Source organism: Megalobrama amblycephala, unplaced genomic scaffold (genome assembly GCF_018812025.1).
Source record: "Megalobrama amblycephala isolate DHTTF-2021 unplaced genomic scaffold, ASM1881202v1 scaffold495, whole genome shotgun sequence".
NCBI classification, from domain to species: domain Eukaryota; kingdom Metazoa; phylum Chordata; class Actinopteri; order Cypriniformes; family Xenocyprididae; genus Megalobrama; species Megalobrama amblycephala.
In genome coordinates this window covers 47,858-66,780 of record NW_025953411.1, presented here as the reverse complement: position 1 = coordinate 66,780, position 18,923 = coordinate 47,858, and the positions used below count along the sequence as shown (strand labels likewise).

At 45.5% G+C, this 18,923-nt stretch overlaps 1 pseudogene; it reads left to right on the top strand.

Annotated features, from left to right (window-relative positions):
- Window positions 1-65: 65 nt before the first annotated feature.
- Window positions 66-4,269, top strand: LOC125261819 (annotated as a pseudogene).
- Window positions 4,270-18,923: the final 14,654 nt, after the last annotated feature.

Here is an 18,923-nt window from a genome sequence, read left to right as displayed (position 1 = left end):
AGTTTGACAGCATTTAGTCTACCAAATCATTGCAATGTCAAAAATCCAACTTTTCCCCTCCGACGATGAGTCCCTCATCTCCCAGGAATCTTCACCTCATCCATCCCACGTCAGGAGAACCTGCGCTCCACCGGACGTCATCTCTGAATCTCCGGAGCCACTACGTGGACGTCAGCCCATTCGGGCCTCTTCCCACACTCCACGACGCCGAGGATTACCCTCGCCTCCGCCTACAAGACCAGCATCTCCAGCGTCTTCTTACGCCTCAGCCCATCCAACAATTCCTGCAATCGAGAAATGGACAGTAGTAAGTCTAAGACAAGCGCTCATCAGCACAGACATTCATTTCTCTAGGAGAATGAATAAAGCTCAGTTGTATGATCTGTATGTGTCGCTTCAATCCACCTTTCCTTCTCCCAAATCCACTCCTCCCTTCAAAAAACACTAAAGCGCGAAAGAGTCACAAAGCCCTGTCTTCGCGTCCACAGAAAACACTGTCTCCTTCGCTCGCAAGACCGGCGCTTCCACGTGCGTCAGGCCGCGGCAGCAAGCCTTCAGCAAGTTTGGGCCTGTGCCCCAGACTCCGCAGCTGCTAGACCTAACTATCCTCTTCCTTCCGATCTGCCCGCAGGCAGTTCCTTTTAACGTGAGTATGACTCCGTTAGAAACACAGGCCCAGCTGCCGCAACCTTTTTCTCACACTGTCTCTAATCCTCCTCCCTGTCCGTGGCCTGCAGCCCCATCATCAGACCCTAGCGCGAGGCTGCCTCCGCTAGCAGCGCAGGCCCAGACGCACTATTTTCCTTCACTGCCTACGTTTTTCTCTAACATCTTTGTTCCCCCACAAAGCTCCAGGGGCTGACCCGAGTGTGCTTTCGCTGAGCTCAGGATTCCACTCGCCCAAGATAAAACGTTAGGTCCAGCCACGTTCATTGAATTCCTGGGCATTCATTTGGATACAGTTCATTTCCAGGCCTCGCTGCCAAAGGAAAAGATTGACAGAATAATTCTGATTGCATCTGCCCTCCTAGACAATCCAAACTGTTCTAAACGCAAACTGTTGTCTTTGCTCGGACATTTAATTTCGCAATGCGCATAATCCTGCAGGGCCGCCCTTTCATATCTCATCTCCCTTGCGTCGTCAATTCACGCACTAGAAGACCAAATCTCATTAAATAGTTTGTGTTGCAACAAACTCAGTATATGGATAACTGTCCTTAAACAATGGAACGGTCTCTCTTTTTCTACAATAACCTGCTCTCTCTCTCCCCATCGATATTCAACTATATACCGAGGCAGCTCCCTCCATTGGCTTCGGGGGATATTACCAAGGCCGCTGGTTCACGTCTACATGGCCATCTCAGATTTTGGATGTACAGCCGTCTGCAAATTCCTCAGCGCTGTTCGAACTATACCCTCTCATTGTAGCAGGCTTCCTGTAGGGGAAAGAATGGTCTACCAACAGCATCGTAGTTCACTGTGACAATGAACCAACAGTACATTGCATTAATAAAGGCCGTTCGCACTCCCCCGCGCTGATGCCTCTCCTAAGGCGCCTTATTTGGATCTCAGCATGCGATCAATTTATTGTAACTGCCAAACACGTCCCTGGATTCAAAAATCGCTGATTCTCTCTCTCGCTTTGCTTTTCAGAAATTCAAGCTGTTGGCACCAGAGGCGGACCATTTCCCAACCCCAGTACCTCTTTATTCAGAGCTGATATTCCCATAAACCATCCACTGAAAACACTCCTCGACACCTCTCTCAACTACATTTTTCAAGCCGTTTCCCCTAGAACCCTACAATCTTATTTGACTGCTTGGAGATGCTTCAAGTCATTTCACCTCACCTACAGCCTAACTTTTCCTGATTTTTCTCTTCTCACAATCACTTCATTCATATCTTATCTAGACAGCATTAAGAACCTCCAAGCCGCCTCCATTAACACTCTGGAGTCTGAGGTATCGCCGGCGATACCACCTCGGTTTTTTTCTTACCATTGTGAAAGAGACTCAAAATACTCCATCAATTTATCAATTTTGCACATACAATTAAGAGTTATACACCATATTAATCTGTTGAATATCTTCTTTTATTTGTGTACTCTCAGAGCAAAAACAAAATGTTGTGCTTTTTGCAAAATGAAAACTAACATGATGCGTGATCTGTCGTCTCCCTCTGAAGGAAGTCCAATCTGATAGTTCTCAGAAAATGAACTGTAACTTAGTGAATACTAATCACAAAAAAATTAGACTTATGTCTAAAGAAACGTTGAAATGTCAGGTTTTAAATCGTGTAAGTCAAATAGAAAACAAAATTCTGTGTTTATGTAATCTGTATGAAAAAAGAGCCATGTCAGAAGTCCGTGATTCAGCTCATTATCCGCTAATTGCGGCCAAACGCCCACGGAGCCAGCGCTATTCAGACGCAAATTATGAGGCAATACATGTATACATCGTCTCAATCATGTATTTATTGTCTTCAAAAGTGTTTTGCATCGCCATAGTTAGCGATCTCTGGAAGCCTCTGTTAGTTTGGTTAGTTCCTGGATTGTTACATGGCCTATTCTTCTTTAGGAGGCATTTGTGGACTAAAGGTGTACAGAGCACCCTCCGGCTGCAAGTATGAATTGAAAACACAGTATCCAGCGCTCATAGTGATGACAATAAATATTGAATAAATATTACTCCTCTGTATAGAAAATTGACATAAACATATGAGAATCCATCAATATTTCTCCAAATGTGCATGCTTTTAAGCTAAAAGGCTATATGAAATGCCATAGAGTAACATAATTGTTCAGACACTTTGCATCACAGAAATACATTATATTTTAAAGTATATAATAGAATACCTTTATTGTTAAATTGTAATAATATTTCAACAGTATTGCTGTTTTTTCTGTATGTTTGGATATACACCATGATGAGCTTGAGACATGATCACAGAAGGGATTTTTCACAGCCTACCTGACTGAAAGGCCTCATTAATATGCAGGTCATTACAACTCATTATGCGATTCTTTTGTCTTCTCAGGTGTGAATTACAGGATTATTCATGATGATTCACTCCTCCATGCATACTGTGTTTCTTACAAAATTTAAATCTCTCTATTGTTTTATATGAACGAGTAGGCAGGATAATTTTTACATAATTTTGAAGCAAAAACTCTAGTCTACAATCTCCAATAACCCATAAGACTTGTTTATAGGAGCATATATAATATTATTTTTTTGGCCTTATTTGGCCTTATTTCAGTGACTTAAATTTTTTTGTTTTTTCAATAACCACGCATAAACGTTATTCCTTCAAAAATACAAACATGTACATACATGTTTCTCACATATTATTGTAGCCTAGTTTGTGCTGAATACCATTGTAATGACACTTTTTCCATTAATATGTTTATGAACAACTGAAAAAAGCACAAATGTCAGGGCATGTCAAAACTGCAGGCCCCAAATCAGCCTCAGACTCCAGGTGATTAAGGGTTATCTAAGCGGAATGCAGTTTTTTCATAAACTTATATTTGGCTCACCATCTTCTGAAATAACCAATTCACAAACATCCCTTCTCATCAAAGGCATCAAAAGAACCCAACCCACACGCCAAGACACCAGGAAACCCATCACCCTAGACATCCTCACCAGATGCATCTCCACTTCTCCGCCGAGGCTACTACTCCATCAACACAGCCCGCACTCTTGACGCAATGTTCATACTGGCCTTTTTTGGTTTCCTCAGATGTTCAGAACTCACCATCACGTCCAGCTTCAACCCAAAAACCCATCCCACAATTTCAGACTTATCAGTGTTAGATGATGTCACCATGTCTTACTTCATCAAACAAAGTAAAACAGACAAAACTAAAAAAAGGCCATTTTATCTACATCTTTAATCTCCCTGCACCAATTTCAGCCATACCAAACCCTTTCAGCATATTTACACTTCAGAAATGCTCCAGCTAAACTCCCATCCGACCCATTTTTTGTTGATGATTCCAATGCCCTGTCACACGTTTTTGGTTCCAAAAACACCTTAAATCCATCCTGATTGCAATCGGGCATCCAAGCAGACCACTTCTCCAGTCATTCGTTCCGCATAGGAACAGCAACTACAGCTGCCCAAAAAGGCCTTTCCCAGCATCAAATCCAAACATCAGCTAGATTCAGCTCCAGCCTCGTTCTCTCATCTGCAACCCTACCACATCCAACTAAGCTAATACCATCATTCCATCATGGGAATTTCTTTCCACTGCCGCAGCAGTGATGTCACCTCAGCTCCCGCAGGAGCCCAGTTCCCCTGGCTATTCTCTCCACTGCCGCAGCAGTGATGTCGCCTCGGCTCCCGCAGGAGCTTAGTTCTCGCTAATTCCTCCACTGCCGCAGCAGTGATGTTGCCTCGGCTCCCGCAGGAGCTCAGTTCTTCAGGCCAATTTCTCCAATGCCGCAGCAGTGACGTCGCCTCGGCTCCCGCAGGAGCTCAGTTCTTCAGGCCAATTTCTCCACTGCCGCAGCAGTGATGTCACCTCGGCTCCCGCAGGAGCTCAGTTCTGGCTAATTCCTCCACTGCTGCAGCAGTGATGTCACCTCGGCTCCCACAGGAGCTCAGTTCTGGCTAATTCCTCCACTGCCACAGCAGTGATGTCACCTCGGCTCCCGCAGGAGCTCAGTTCTTCAGGCCAATTTCTCCATTGCCGCAGCAGTGATGTCGCCTCAGCTCACGCAGGAGCTCAGTTCTGGCTAATTTCTCCATTGCCGCAGCAGTGACGTCGCCTCTGCTCCCGCAGGAGCTCAGCCCTGTCTAATGTCTTCATCCATATGACGAGAACTCTACCGGCCCTTCACTAACCCTCCTAGCAGCACATTCAGCCTAAGCAATGCAATTTTGAGGGATCATCAGTAATGTTCCGGCTGCTGTCCTGCATTGGTTTGCAATTTTTGGGGGGAGTACTCTGGGTTCGGGCCAAAATACCGAGGCTTCGGAGCCCTCTCCTCGGACAGCACGCCAAATACGCATACTACTACGCATACTATTTACTATCTGATTATTTGTAAGGTGTGAACTCGTGAAATGATTTTTTTTTTTTTTTGAACATTCTCTTTATTGGTTTTTTAACATTGGCACAAAGAAAAATTCCAACAAAATTCACTTTGCTGATACAATGTGTAATAATATTCTTCCATATGTAAATGATTTATGTTTGAACTCAGGTAATGATATAGAAGGGAAAAAAGAAAAGAAGAAAAGAAAAAAAAAAAAATAGGGGGGGGGGCGGGATTGTGAGATTAGGGTTTAATTATTGCCGTCTGATTAAAATAATTAATAAAAGGTTTCCATACTGCATAAAACTTATCAGTCTTGTTTTTTTGTTTTTTTTTAAATCTAATCTTTTTGAGCTGAAGGTGGTGCATAATATCTTTAACCAGGACAGAGCAGTGAGGTGGATTTTTTTAAGTTTCCAATTAAGCAAAATCAATCTATGTGCTAAGAGTGTAACTCCAAGTACAATACACTGATTTTTAGAGAGCTCCACATTGTCACTACTGGCACTGAAAATAGCCAGAATTGGGTCTGGATCTAGTGGTTTTTCCAATACCCTTTGATAGTAATTGAAAAACTGAAATCCAATAATTATGAATATTAGGACAATTCCAGAACATATGTCCTAGTGAAGCTGGTGCTTGACTGCATCTGTCACATATTGGGTCCACCGAATAAAACATCTTTGAGAGCTTTAGTTTAGACAGGTGAAGTCTATGTAAGATCTTGAATTGTATCAAACCCATGTCTAATGCACAAAGAAGAAGAGTGAACCCATTCTTGTGCTTCTTCCCATTACCAGTCTGCAATGTCTATTCCAAGATCATCTTGCCATGCTGTTCTTAAATGCTCTAATGAAACATCGCATTCCAACTGTGATAATTTATTATATATAATGGATATTCCTCCTTTAATAAATGGAACCTGTAAAAACAGCAAGTCCATCTGAGAGGCTAACGGCTCATTAGGAAATGACGAGAAGTTCTTTTGAGCAAAACTGCAAGCTTGTAGATATTTAATGTGTAAATATCTACAAACATGTGAAATGATGTTTAACCCTTTAAGACCTGAAGGCTTTTTTAGAGTTTTTTTTTTTTTTTTCTGAGCAACACACACAAAAGTAAAGACTCATAACTCCAAAACTCTAGCAAGGAGAGTCAAAAGGTAGGTATCATTTAATAGAAGACATTTTAAATTTTAAGAAAATATAAATTACATTACATTTGGATATTTTCTTGCTGAGAAACAGCTGATAGACAAAAATATATATAATTTTTTAAAAAATAATTTTTCTTTTTTTTATTTGACATGGAATGACAATGACAGGAACACAATAAGATCGCTAAAAAAATATTTTTTGGTGATGCTCTCCTATATGTGAGCTGCATCTGGTTCAAATTTCGTGGTGATAGCATAAAGAATAATTTGAAAAATTGTTGTTAATTTTTTCCGCAGCCAGGTGGCGCCAACGGACGGTAAACTCCGGTTTAGAGGTGCTTCTCAGCAATCATTAGGATTTTTTCAAAATGGTTAGATGCATTAAAAAGATGAGATTCTAAGCTTTAAAATGATGTCTATTATGTGTTATTCCACATTGGAAAACGAACATGGATGGGTCCGGGAACATTGGATACACACTGCATCCCGGAGAGATGAAAAGACATGTTTTTAGCCAAGTATGTTAAATCATTCCGTGAGTAATATCTTGTGATCAACGCAATATATTATATTAATTTTGGATTCATTTTAATCTTGAGAATCTGCTCTAAATATTGATTAGCGTCTAAATTTTAAATTATCTGTGCATTTTTCATGAAGTTATGAGCACGTGAAATATACATACTTGTATTCAGTTAGCGGCTGTGCTATTTTGTTGTAAACGCATATTACTCAGACTCATTAGAGGGTGAAAACAACACAACAGAAGCATGTTGGAGGCTTGATATGAAAGTTTAAAGTCTCTGGTTTTGTATGCAAAAGAATTTTTGTGCTACCTATATGGATTCAATTTTTATTGGCTTTTAAAGAGAGACATGCAAATGGGAGCGCCAACGCTCCATCCGGTCTTAAGGGGTTAATTAAGAAAATTTGGGAGGAGCAACGTTCAAATAATCTGACTAATCATCACGTTATTTCGGCCAGCTGTCAGCAATCAGTAATCAACATATCTACCCAATCAGCATGAATGAAAGCATATATATATAAGACACAGTCGACTCACCCATATTCCTCGACAGTTTGACAGCATCCCTCCACCACCCCGTCTCCTCACACCTGCCTGGTTACTTTCCTAACCAGAATACGGGGGGAGTACTCTGGGTTCGGGCCAAAATACCGAGCTCGGAGCCCTCTCCTCGGACAGCACGCCAAATACGCATACTACTACGCATACTACTACGCATACTATTTACTATCTGATTATTTGTAAGTGTGAACTCGTGAAGTACCTTTACGAAGTGTGTAGACAGATTATTCTGAGACAGACGGGAATCCGCATTCTCAACTACCTCGACAATTAGCTACTTTTAGACCAGTCAAGACAGGTGCTATGCAACCACAGATCCCTGCTCCTAGGCCATCTGGAGAACTTGGGTTTTAGAGGCCATCATGTCTTGGTCTGCTCAGAAAACAGGACAGTGGTTTATTTCATAAACCACCAAGGAGGTACCAGTTCTCGCCCTCTGCACAGACTGGCGAACCAACTTCTCTTGTGGGCATGAACGAACCTCCGTTCAGTGAGGGCGGTTCATGTTACGGGCTCCTTTGAAAATAGGAGTGGACATGCTGTCACGCGGAGGAACTCCCCGGGGAAATGGAGGCTTCACCCCCAGGCGGTTGACATGATATGGCGCACCTTTGGTCGGGCAGATGTGGATTTCTTCATAACAAAAGAGAATTCCAGAAATTCTTCTCAAAGGAGATGGATGTGCTGAAAAAGAGATGGCCTTGCCTGCGCCTCTACACGTTCCCTCCGGTAGCCCTGATCCCACAGATCATCATTTGGGTTAGGGAGGAGAAATGTTCAATTCTTCAGGTGGCACCACGCTGGCAGAACGTTGGCAGGCTGACAGCCTAATCCAAACTAATCTAGCTACTTTCAGCACCCCCATGGCCAATACCGCTGAGAAGGGACCTTCTCTCTCAGGCACAGGGGACGGTATGGCAGCCCCAGCCAGAGTTATGCGACCTGCATTTTTGGCTCCTCAACGGGAGCCATCAGACCACCCCCGTGGGGTCATGAGAACGAGGCAAAGGGCCCCGTCCACAAGGTGCCTTTACGCTCAGAAATAGTCAATTTTCTCAATCTGGTGCCTAGCTCGGAAATTAGACCCTACTAAATGCAGGATCATAACAATTGTAACACACAAAGAGCTGCTGAATGGCGGGCACACCCCTCCACACTCAAAATATATGTGGCAGCCATCACAACGAAACATGGCCCGGTATCTGGCCAATCAATTGGGAAAGACAACCTGGGTAGGGTTGCACCAGCCGTTCGTAAGTTCTTTCTTAAATTGGAACGTAAAGTCCACACTAGTGGCTTAGTAACTACTAGCTAGTTTGTAACTAACTCTGTACTTTATTTGGTTGCACCATTTGTTCTTAAGGCAGAACGTAGCTAGTAGCTCGTAAGGTCTCCGTAAAGTAATGCGTAGTCGCATAATATGACGTTTACCCTCAGTGATCCTTCAAATACAGGAGCAGAAGTTGTTGAAATTCCGTGAATTTCAGTTTATCCTTTATTCGGACTTATTTTGCCTCACGTAGCTAACAGTAAAAATAAGTTCCCATTAAATATAATAGCCTACTACTTAATCATAAATGTTTTTATATGTAAATAACATTCAGAAACTGTATTTGAAACGAAATTAATAAGGATCAATAAATAAATACTGAAACAACAACAACAACAACAACAAAAAAAACATAAGAAATGACATTTATTGATTATGACTGATTTTATTTGACATGCACAACACGGAGTGATAGGACCGATGCACACAGCGGCGCGCTGTTTAACGGGTTCGTGTTGAAGAGTGTCTAACAAAGTAATCTTTTCACTGTTTCACATGATGTTCTCTCTCTTAAAATGTAAGAGAGTGTAAATGTCAGCAGCATCATATATGTGTAAAGAATGAAGTCTGTCAGGTAAAACAAGAGCTTATTGATGCAGTTCAGTCAGTCTCCTATTTTATTCCAACCGTTCCTCCTGATAGGAGGCTTCCGTAAATATTTAGTGTATACGTAGAGTTACGCTTCAACTAAGTTTAATGGTGCAACACAAAAATATTTAGTAGTGCGTAAGTTGTAACTTAGTGCCCATTTACGTCAAAACTAGTCTACGTTGTAACTTGCGCACAGCTGGTGCAACTGGCCCCTGGTCCTTAGGTTTCTCAGAGGGACCAGGAGGATGAATCCTCCCCGCATTTGTTCAGTCCTGTCTTAGGACCTTTCCACAGTTTTTAGGGCACTCTGAGGCCCTCAGTTCGAGCCTCTTGAGACGACCAACCTTCAGTCCCTCTCGCTTAAGGCTGCCCTCTTGCTGGCTCTAGCGTTAGTCAAAATGTACATTTACATTTACATTTTTGCCAAAAGTGCTCTCCACCCCATTCAGAATGCAGGTGATAGCACTGTTAGCTCTGCCGCTCGTGGAGAATGAGCAGGTACCCCATCCACTCTGTCCTGTAAGGGCCTTGAGAGTGTATATCAAGCGTTCTGGACAGTTTCGGCAATCAGAGCAGCTGTTTGTTAGCTTCAGAGGCCGCACTAAAGGGCTACTGGTCTCGAAGCAAAGACTATGCAGATGGATTGTGGATGAAATAGCACTGGCTTATAAGTCTTTGCACTTGTCATGCCCCCTGGGAGTCAGGGCCCACTCCACTAGATGTATGGCCTTCTCTTGGGCGTGGTCCAGCAGAGTCTCCATTGTCAGAGTCTCAATCTCAGATCACCAGGGTTACGTGAGTAACCATAACGATTTTGGAGCTTTGGTGGAGAGAAGTATTTTTAACAGCTTGCATTTTGGTTTGTTCCTCACACAAATCTATAAAAGTTTCAAAAGACTCACAGTCTCAATCAACTCACAGTCAACATTCACATTCAAAAATGTCCACAATGAACCAAAAATAAACAGTTCAAACTGAAATGGAGGGCAATACATATTATAAAGAAGATTTATGATAACATGAAACATGATACCAGAAAGATATCGGTCCTTGTGTGTTGCACAGTAATATTGTTATAAATACCAAGTTTTAATGTGAATTTGCAGGAAATTGAGTTACATCAGAATATATAAGTCATGTGGACTAGTTTTTTGGAGTTCCCTTTCGTGGGAACTATCGACGCTGCGTGATAACGCATTGGGAACCTTCTGCGTGATGTCGTCACTGAAGCACTCATGTATCTAGCCAATCGCGTAGCGAGACGTCAGAGACGGGTGTTGTCACGGACCAGGAAATTATAAAGCACACACGGATGCAGAGCACGCTAGCTTCTGTTTTTTGTCTTCAGCAAGCGCTCTATGTTAGCTTGTGTGTCTTATTTGGTGTTGTTTCACAGCCGGTCTCGCTATTATTGCCACAAACATTATCTCTTCGTCTGAGGTCAAGAGTATTGGCAGAGAGAGAGAGGCACCAGCGCTTCACCTCTCTTCCTCCGAGGAGGTTAATGTGATGAGCGTGGGGGAAGAGGAACCGCCATCCTCTTCCCCAGCACATGAGGAGCTTCTGGAGGTAGTGACCAGGGCTGTGGCCAAACTAAAAATCGACTGGCCAGCAGAGCGGGCAGATACAAAACCTAAAAGCAAACTGGATGAGCGCTTTCTGCCTGCTCGGTCACGGGTTGTACGGCCCCAGCGTCGTCGTTTGCCTTTCTTTCCTGAGCGCCCTCCTCCAGAAGACACCGAGGTGTCGAGGTCATGGAAAACCCCCTAGCCTGCATCATATCGTGTGTTCTGGATTGGAGCCCCCAGACCTCACTGTACAGTAACATCGTGGGGCTGAAACAACAAGGCTATGCGGCGATGCCTCGGGTGGAAGAGACGCTTGCGGACTATCTCTCTTCTGAGACCGCATCGTTGCCCACTAAGCCAAGGCTTACGCGGCAGCAGGTCAGGCGGCGGCATGTTTACACACCATGTCGCTCCTGCAAGCATATCAAGCTGACCTGCTGGGGAAGTGGAAAACTCTCATCCCCCTCTTCTGCGGGGAGGCCACGTAGCCAAATGAGCTCCCTCTGCATCCAGGAAATCAGGATGACAACTAACCTGGCTCTCCGTGCCACCAAAGAGACGGCAAAAGAAATCGGCCGCTCTATGGCAGCATTGGTGGCTACGGAGAGGCACTTGTGGCTGAACCTCTCGGACATAAGGGAGCGTGACAGCGGTCCCCCCAAGCAGGGACTCCCTTATGGACGCGCCGCTGTCTCCTGCGGGCCTCTTCGGCGACGCTCCAGCCGTTACAGGGTTCTACAGTCCCTACTTCGTCGAGAGCGGTGGGTTCCAGGAGGCTAAGAAACAGTCTGCGGCGTTCCAGAGGTTCATCCCCTGCAAACCTAGAAACCCTCCCCCCGAGCCATTCCTGCTGTTGAGCGGGAGCAGCCTCGGCTGTCGACGAGCTCCTGAGAGAGCAGTGCACCACAGAGCGCAACAAAAGATCAGCGTGGCCGCCCGTTGCCCGCCCAGATTCAATGGGGTTCTTCTCACAGTGGTAACCCCCGAGCAGTCTCTGGTTATGGAACAAGAAGTTACGACACTTTTGCGAATAGGAGCTATAGAAAGGGTCCCTCCTCCCAGCAATCAGTCAGGGTTTTACAGCCGTTATTTACAGACTGGTTTGTGGCAATAGACCTGAAAGATGCGTATTTTCATGTGTCCATCCATCCTTCTCACAGGCACATCAACTGCCTCGAGTGTGCTAGTTCCAGCTCAATCCACCAATTATCTGGGTGTAGTGTGGGACTCCACCACGATGCAGGCACATTCGCAACTCGCCCGTCTCCCGCTCGGGTGAGTGCCATTCTTATGGCTATGAAAGGGGTGAAGTTAGGCCAGTCACTCACTGTAAAACAGTTCCAGAAACTGCTGGGTCTGATGGCAGCTGCGTCCAACGTAATACCTTTTGGCCTTCTGCACATGAGACCCCTACAGTGGTGGCTCAGGACCAGGGGGTTCTCCCTGAGGGGAAATCCCTTCCGCATGATCAAAGTCTCAAAATGAGGAACCCCCGGTTCCTGTCCCAGGGACCCGTGTTGGGGGCCACTGTTCGTCGCGTAATGCTTACGACAGACGCCTCCCTCACGGGCTGGGGAGCGATCATGAGTGGTCGCTCAGCTCAGGGTCTATGGGAAGACCATAGACAGCTCTCTTGGCACATAAATCGGCTAGAGATGATGGCAGTGTTCCTAGCTCTAAAACACTTTCTCCCAGACCTGAGAGGTTACCATGTGTTGGTTCGTATGGACAACACTGCAGTGGTTGCATATATAAATCATCAGGGGGGTCTGCGGTCTCGCCGACTATATTACTTGGCCCGTCAGATCCTCCTGTGGTCTCAAGGGAAGCTGCTCTCGCAGCGTGGCCGAGGCTGTGCCTGTACGCATTTCCCCCGATCGCCCTGCTCCCGGGAGTTCTGGAAAAAGTACGCCGAGAAGGGGCCAATCTAATACTGGTAGCCCCATTCTGGCCAACCAGGATATGGTTTTCAGACCTAGTGTCATTACTCAACGGCTCCCCATTGGAGCTTCCTCTCAGACAGGACCTCCTGTCTCAAGCGGGCGGCATGATTATACATCCCCGCCCAGAACGACTGAAACTATGGGCTTGGCCTCAGAGGGGGCCAGGTTCGTAGATGCTGGTCTACCAACCGAGGTTGTGGAGACCATTCTTAATTCCAGAGCTATCTCGGTAGGTCGAGACCCCCTCGTCACACGCTTCCTCCGTGGCACACTGAGGTTGAGGCCTCCAGTGCGCACAAGGGTTCTGACCTGGGACTTGGCTGTGGTCTTACAGGGGTTAGCTGAGGCTCCCTTTGAACCACTAGAGGAGGTTCCTGAGAGGTTCTTCACTCTTAAAACGATTCTTTTATTGGCTATCACTTCTCTGAAGCGGATAGGAGACTTACAAGCACTCTCTGTTGCTCCTTCTTTTCTTGAATTTGCTCCAGGAATGGTGAAAGCATTCCTGTATCCTAAACCGGGTTATGTCCCAAAGGTCACTACCAATGTCCCAGGCCCCATTGTGCTTCAGTCCTTCTATCCTCCTCCATTTGAATCTGCGGATCAGGAAAAATTGAATCTGTTGTGTCCAGTAAGGGCTTTGGATGCTTATGTCCACAGAGCTGCCCTGTGGCGTAAGTCAGATCAATTGTTTGTCTGTTATGGGTCCCCTAAAAAAGGGGGCCCAGCATCAAAACAGAGAATGAGCAAGTGGGTGGTCGAGGCCATCTCACTTGCCTATGAAGCGGCCAGACAGCCTTCTCCTTTGAATGTTCGCGCCCATTCGACTAGGGGTATGGTGGCATCAAAAGCTTTGATGTCAGGAGTTTCCATGGGTGATATATGTGATGCAGCTGGATGGTCATGCCAGCACACATTTATTAAGTATTATAACCTTGATATCGGCTCCACTCCGGGGTCCTCTGTTTTGTCAAGATAACTTTGACAAGTGTTTGAGCTACGGCTCAGTTGGGATTGCGTTCCCAATGCGTTATCACGCAGCGTCGATAGTTCCCACGAAAGGGAACGTCTCAGGTTACAGATGTAACCCTGGTTCCCTGAGTAGGGAACGAGACGCTGCGTCTCTTGCCGTACCCCTGCACACTTGCGAGTGCTTGCTTCAGACTTACTTAGAAGCTAGCGTGCTCTGCATCCGCGTGTGCTTTATAATTTCCTGGTCCGTGACGTCACCCGTCTCTGACGTCTCGCTACGCGATTGGCTAGATACATGAGTGCTTCAGTGACGACATCACGCAGAAGGTTCCCAATGCGTTATCACGCAGCGTTTCGTTCCCTACTCAGGGAACCAGGGTTACATCTGTAACCTGAGACGTTTTGTAGCCATTATAAAAATGTCCTTGTATGGAAAAGATTTTTCCCAAAAAAAAAAAAAAAAAAAAATTGTATTTCATTACATAAGTAAAACCATACATGTTTGTATAGAAGCCAGTTTCTACCTCAGAATAGAAATTGTGAAAAAAAAAAGTTTAAAATAAGAAATAATGTCACATAAGAGAGATATAAACTTAAATGTAAATTTAGATATACCTTGCTTTCATACACTGTTATGAAAAAAAAATCTGGAGAAAAACAGAATTTTCTGCTGTGACATTGGCTGCGTCCGAAAACCTAGGTAGCTGTTTTGCTGCCTCGCTGTCTTATAAGAGAATGACTTGTACGGCAGCGTTTGTGCATGAAGGCACCTCAAGAAATTGATTTCGGACAGACTTCTGAGGCAGCGTAACAGTTTAATGATCTACAGCAATATAGCGCGAGCTTTGGTGAGAACTAAACAAATATTTAATTATTACAGTAGTAATTTTTCAATAGAAATTATATCAAAATTGAAATATGTTGGTCAAATTCGTACATTTATATACAAAATGAGCAGCAAACGCAACTTTCGCCATCTTTATTTTTCTAGCTCAACTGTCACAGAATGGAAAGCACAGGATTGTGGGATATCAAAGGCAGCTAAGGATACATCCATGCTTCCTTCAAAAATCGATCTGAGGAAGGTATCTCATGAGACAGGAAGTGAAGCTAAACATTGGATTCGGACGTGCCTTGATGCATTACTACCTTGAAATGTGTCCTCAGAAGGCAGCATTTTCCAGTTTTCGGATGCAGCCGTTATCTGTTAAGTTTACAGACATTTCCTTTAACCCTAAAACACAATGCAATACGTAATTCAAAATACGAGTAAAACATTGTGAAAATCAATATGGAAAATTCCTTGATATTAACACGGTACATTGGGCCCTACTGGGACTTTTCTCAGTGTGTATGTTTGGAATGACATCAGAGTGAGCATTTTTATTTTTCCATTCCTTTAATTTCAAAGTTGATATACAATAGATTTGTTTTACAGTCAAACTGGCTTGTACTGAAACGAATTCCTCCTTAAAATAAGATGTTTATTATTGAACCGTTGCAAGACACAATAAAGAGTAACCTATATAAGTTTAAAGCCTCTAGATTCTCTGTATAAACATCCTGAACATCTTTGTAGTGAACTGCAATTTGGAAAAGAAAGCATGAAGAAAGAAAAGAAAGCATGAAAAAAAATTGCATTCATTATTAATTTAAAACAATCTGTCAATAGCATGATTAGAGAGAGAAACAGACATTAAGAGAGAGAGAGAGAGAGAGAGGGCAAGATATGTCTTTCCTCTCTTTGGGAAGGAAGTGGCATGTGTTTGAAGCAGGAGGGGGGAAGGAAAGCTCTTTATGCAGTTGAGTTAAAATATGCACAATTACAGCTGGCTCTGTATGAACTGGAACACTTCCACAAACAGATAGACACACACATACTGTACAAACATGCATGTTCAGCCTGACATGAAGAAGGTCAGAAATATCTGTTTTTCTTTATTTTTTACCACGATTAAGGTGGTCTGGAAATTACCCTAGCTCTGTCCATCACAGAAAACCCTGAGGATTTATGTAAGCTCCATAGATAACTTTATTTTCCAGCACTCTCAGCTGAACTCTAACCCTTGCTAACAGCTAGAAAGATTTATTGAACTGTATTGGAGTCACTGTCTTAACTCATCAACTGACCTACCTGTTCAGTCGACCTGATTTAATTTATTAGCACATTTAAGATGAATTTTAAATGTGTGTGTGTGTTTGTGTGTGTGTGTGTGTGTGTGTATATGTATATATATATATATATATATATATATATATATATATATATATATATATATATATATATATATATATATATATATATATATGAAGAGCTCTTTTCCAAAACGCGATAAACGCCAAATTAAAAAAAAAAAAAAAATTTTTTTGAGTTCGTCATGCCATTTTGCTGTGTACTGAACCTATTCTCTGCTCCATCAATGTTTCATGCCAAATCGCTATATTTCCTTGTTTAAAATATACTGCAAGATGCAGTTTTTTTCCAAACCGCTATAAGCGCCGAACCTGTTCCCTTTCGATACTTCACTCGTACTGCGTATGGGGGAAAGGTCTCCTTTTTCCCAGTTACTGAAGCCTTTTTCAATAACGCAGTGTAACTGCATCGTCATTAGTTCACTCATAGACAAGTTGTTGAACCAATGACATTGCGGCATAGCTGCGCGGCCTATGGCGACAAGCCCACAAATATTCCTGGCGAAATGGGCGGGGTAGCTGTATAAGCAGGCGCTTCGCCATAGGATTTCAGTTCTCTCTCCTTCAGCGACGACTTCATATCGCTCTTCGCTGATCTCCGGCTGAAGCCTTCGCCACCTGGAAGAAGCTCGCCTGGGAGAAGTTCTCGCCGCCATCGAAGAGGCTCCCACAGCGGACTGAGCTGAGACCGCCGAACGAAGACTGCGCCGGCGCCCTCGCAGACTGCCGCCTCGAGCGCCGTTCTCGAGCCGCCCGCTTCCCGCTTCCGGCCACCTCTAAGCGCGTCTCCTGCCGCCATCCGGCGCCGTTTAAAGAGCATTTCCCGCGGCTTAACGCCGCTTTCTAAATGAGCTTTCCCAGCGGCTCTCGCCGCTCTAAAAGAGCTACAATTGCAATTTCATGGCAGCGGCGTTGCCTCAATGCCACGCCACAGCTGTGGCACATGCAGAGCCCCTCGCTCCGTGGATCTTCGCTCTCTAGCAGCTGTTCACCGCGCCGCCCTCGTGCCGCCTTCAGCATCTGAGAGCATTCAGCTCATCCCTTGCCGTCTTCCGTCAGGTGAGCTTATTTTTCTACTTTCTCGCTGGCGTTTGCTTCAAACGCTGTCTCTCCGAACGCGTCATTTGCCGGGTCCTCCCCCGCAAACCGCGTTCGTTGAGGATGCGTGCTCTCACTCGGGAGCATGAGAGCAAGCTCTCACTCTTAGCTGAATTTGACATGATGCTCTCCCCTGACATGAGCATTTCTAAAAACCAGCCGGTATGCAGGCCCCCTCCCAGCAGCCCGGCGCCATTCAACCCCTTGTCACGCGGGCCTGGCAGGCCATCCCCGGAGTATCAAGTGGGTTCTGGGGATAATATCTCAAGGCTACTAGCTCCAGTTTGCTCGCAGACCCCCGCGTTTTGGCGGGGTGCTTCCCACTTCAGTAAACACGGACGACGCTCACGTCCTCCGAGCCGAAGTGATGTCTCTGTTAGAGAAGGGGCCTAATGAAATAGTCTCCCACTCAGAGAGCAATTACAGCCATTACTTCCTCATCCCCTAGAGTGATGGCGGTCTCAGACCCATCTTAGACCTCAGACTCCTGAACCTTTCCCTCATGAGACGGAAGTTCAAGATGTTAACGCTGAAGCAGATCCTCACACAGGTTTGCCCCGGGGACTGGTTCTGCTTGCTGGACCTGAAAGATGCATACTTTCACAAACAGATAGCCCCCCATCACAGGCGATTCTTGAGATTCGCATTCGAGGGTGTGGCTTACCAATATACAGTCCTTCCATTCGGGCTGTCCCTAGCTCCTCGCACTTTTACCAAGTGCATGAACGCGGCACTTTCCCCACTGAGACAGTTGGGAATCCGGGTTCTCAATTATCTAGACGACTGGCTCATCCTAGCCCAGTCACGAGCCAAGCTGGAGCTTCACAGATCCGTGCTACTCAGCCACATGGAGTGCCTGGGTCTCAGGGTCAACTTTGCCAAGAGCTCACTGTTCCCCAGCCAACGTATAATGTTCCTGGGTGCAGTCTTCGACTCAGCCCGTATGACAGCTGTAGTATCGCCAGAGCAGCTGTAGCTCTGGCCATTCAGCAGCTCACGGCATCGGTCAGGAACAGAGCCTATCTCCCTCTGAAGTACTTCCAGAGAATGCTAGGGCTGATGGCTTCCGCCTTCCCGGTTCTGCAGCTCGGCCTTCTTCGGATGCGGCCTCTGCAATACTGGTTGAAGTTCCGGGTCCCTCCTCACGCCTGGCGGCACGGCCGCCTGCGTCTCGGCCGCCTGCATCTCGGGGTCAATCAGGCCTGTTTGACAGCTCTGAAACCCTGGATGAACCTGCATGGTTCAGTCAAGGTGTACCCCTACAGGCTCTGGCCATTCAGCAGCTCACGGCATCGGTCAGGAACAGAGCCTATCTCCCTCTGAAGTACTTCCAGAGAATGCTAGGGCTGATGGCTTCCGCCTTCCCGGTTCTGCAGCTCGGCCTTCTTCGGATGCGGCCTCTGCAATACTGGTTGAAGTTCCGGGTCCTCCTCACGCCTGGCGGCACGGCCGCCTGCGTCTCGGCCGCCTGCATCTCGGGGTCAATCAGGCCTGTTTGACAGCTCTGAAACCCTGGATGAACCTGCATGGTTCAGTCAAGGTGTACCCCTACAGGCGGTGTCCAGAATGACGGTGCTCTCAACAGATGCATCCAACACAGGTTGGGGTGCTCTTTGCAAGGGCAGACCGGCCTTCGGCTCGTGGTCTCACGAAGAAAGCCATCTGCACATCAACTGCCTAGAGATGTTGGCAGTGATTTGAGCCCTTCACGCGTTTTAGCCAGTCGGACAGCATGACAGTGGTGTCATACATAAATCACCAGGGCGGTCTTTCGTCCAGCCGCTTATGCGCTCTGGCGAAGCGTCTTCTGGAATGGGCATTACCGAGGTTTCAGTCGCTCAGAGTGACTCACATACCCGGGAGAACAAACTTGGGAGCAGATATGCTATCTCGGAGCAATGTCCCCTCAGACGAGTGGATGCTCCACCCCCAGACGGTTC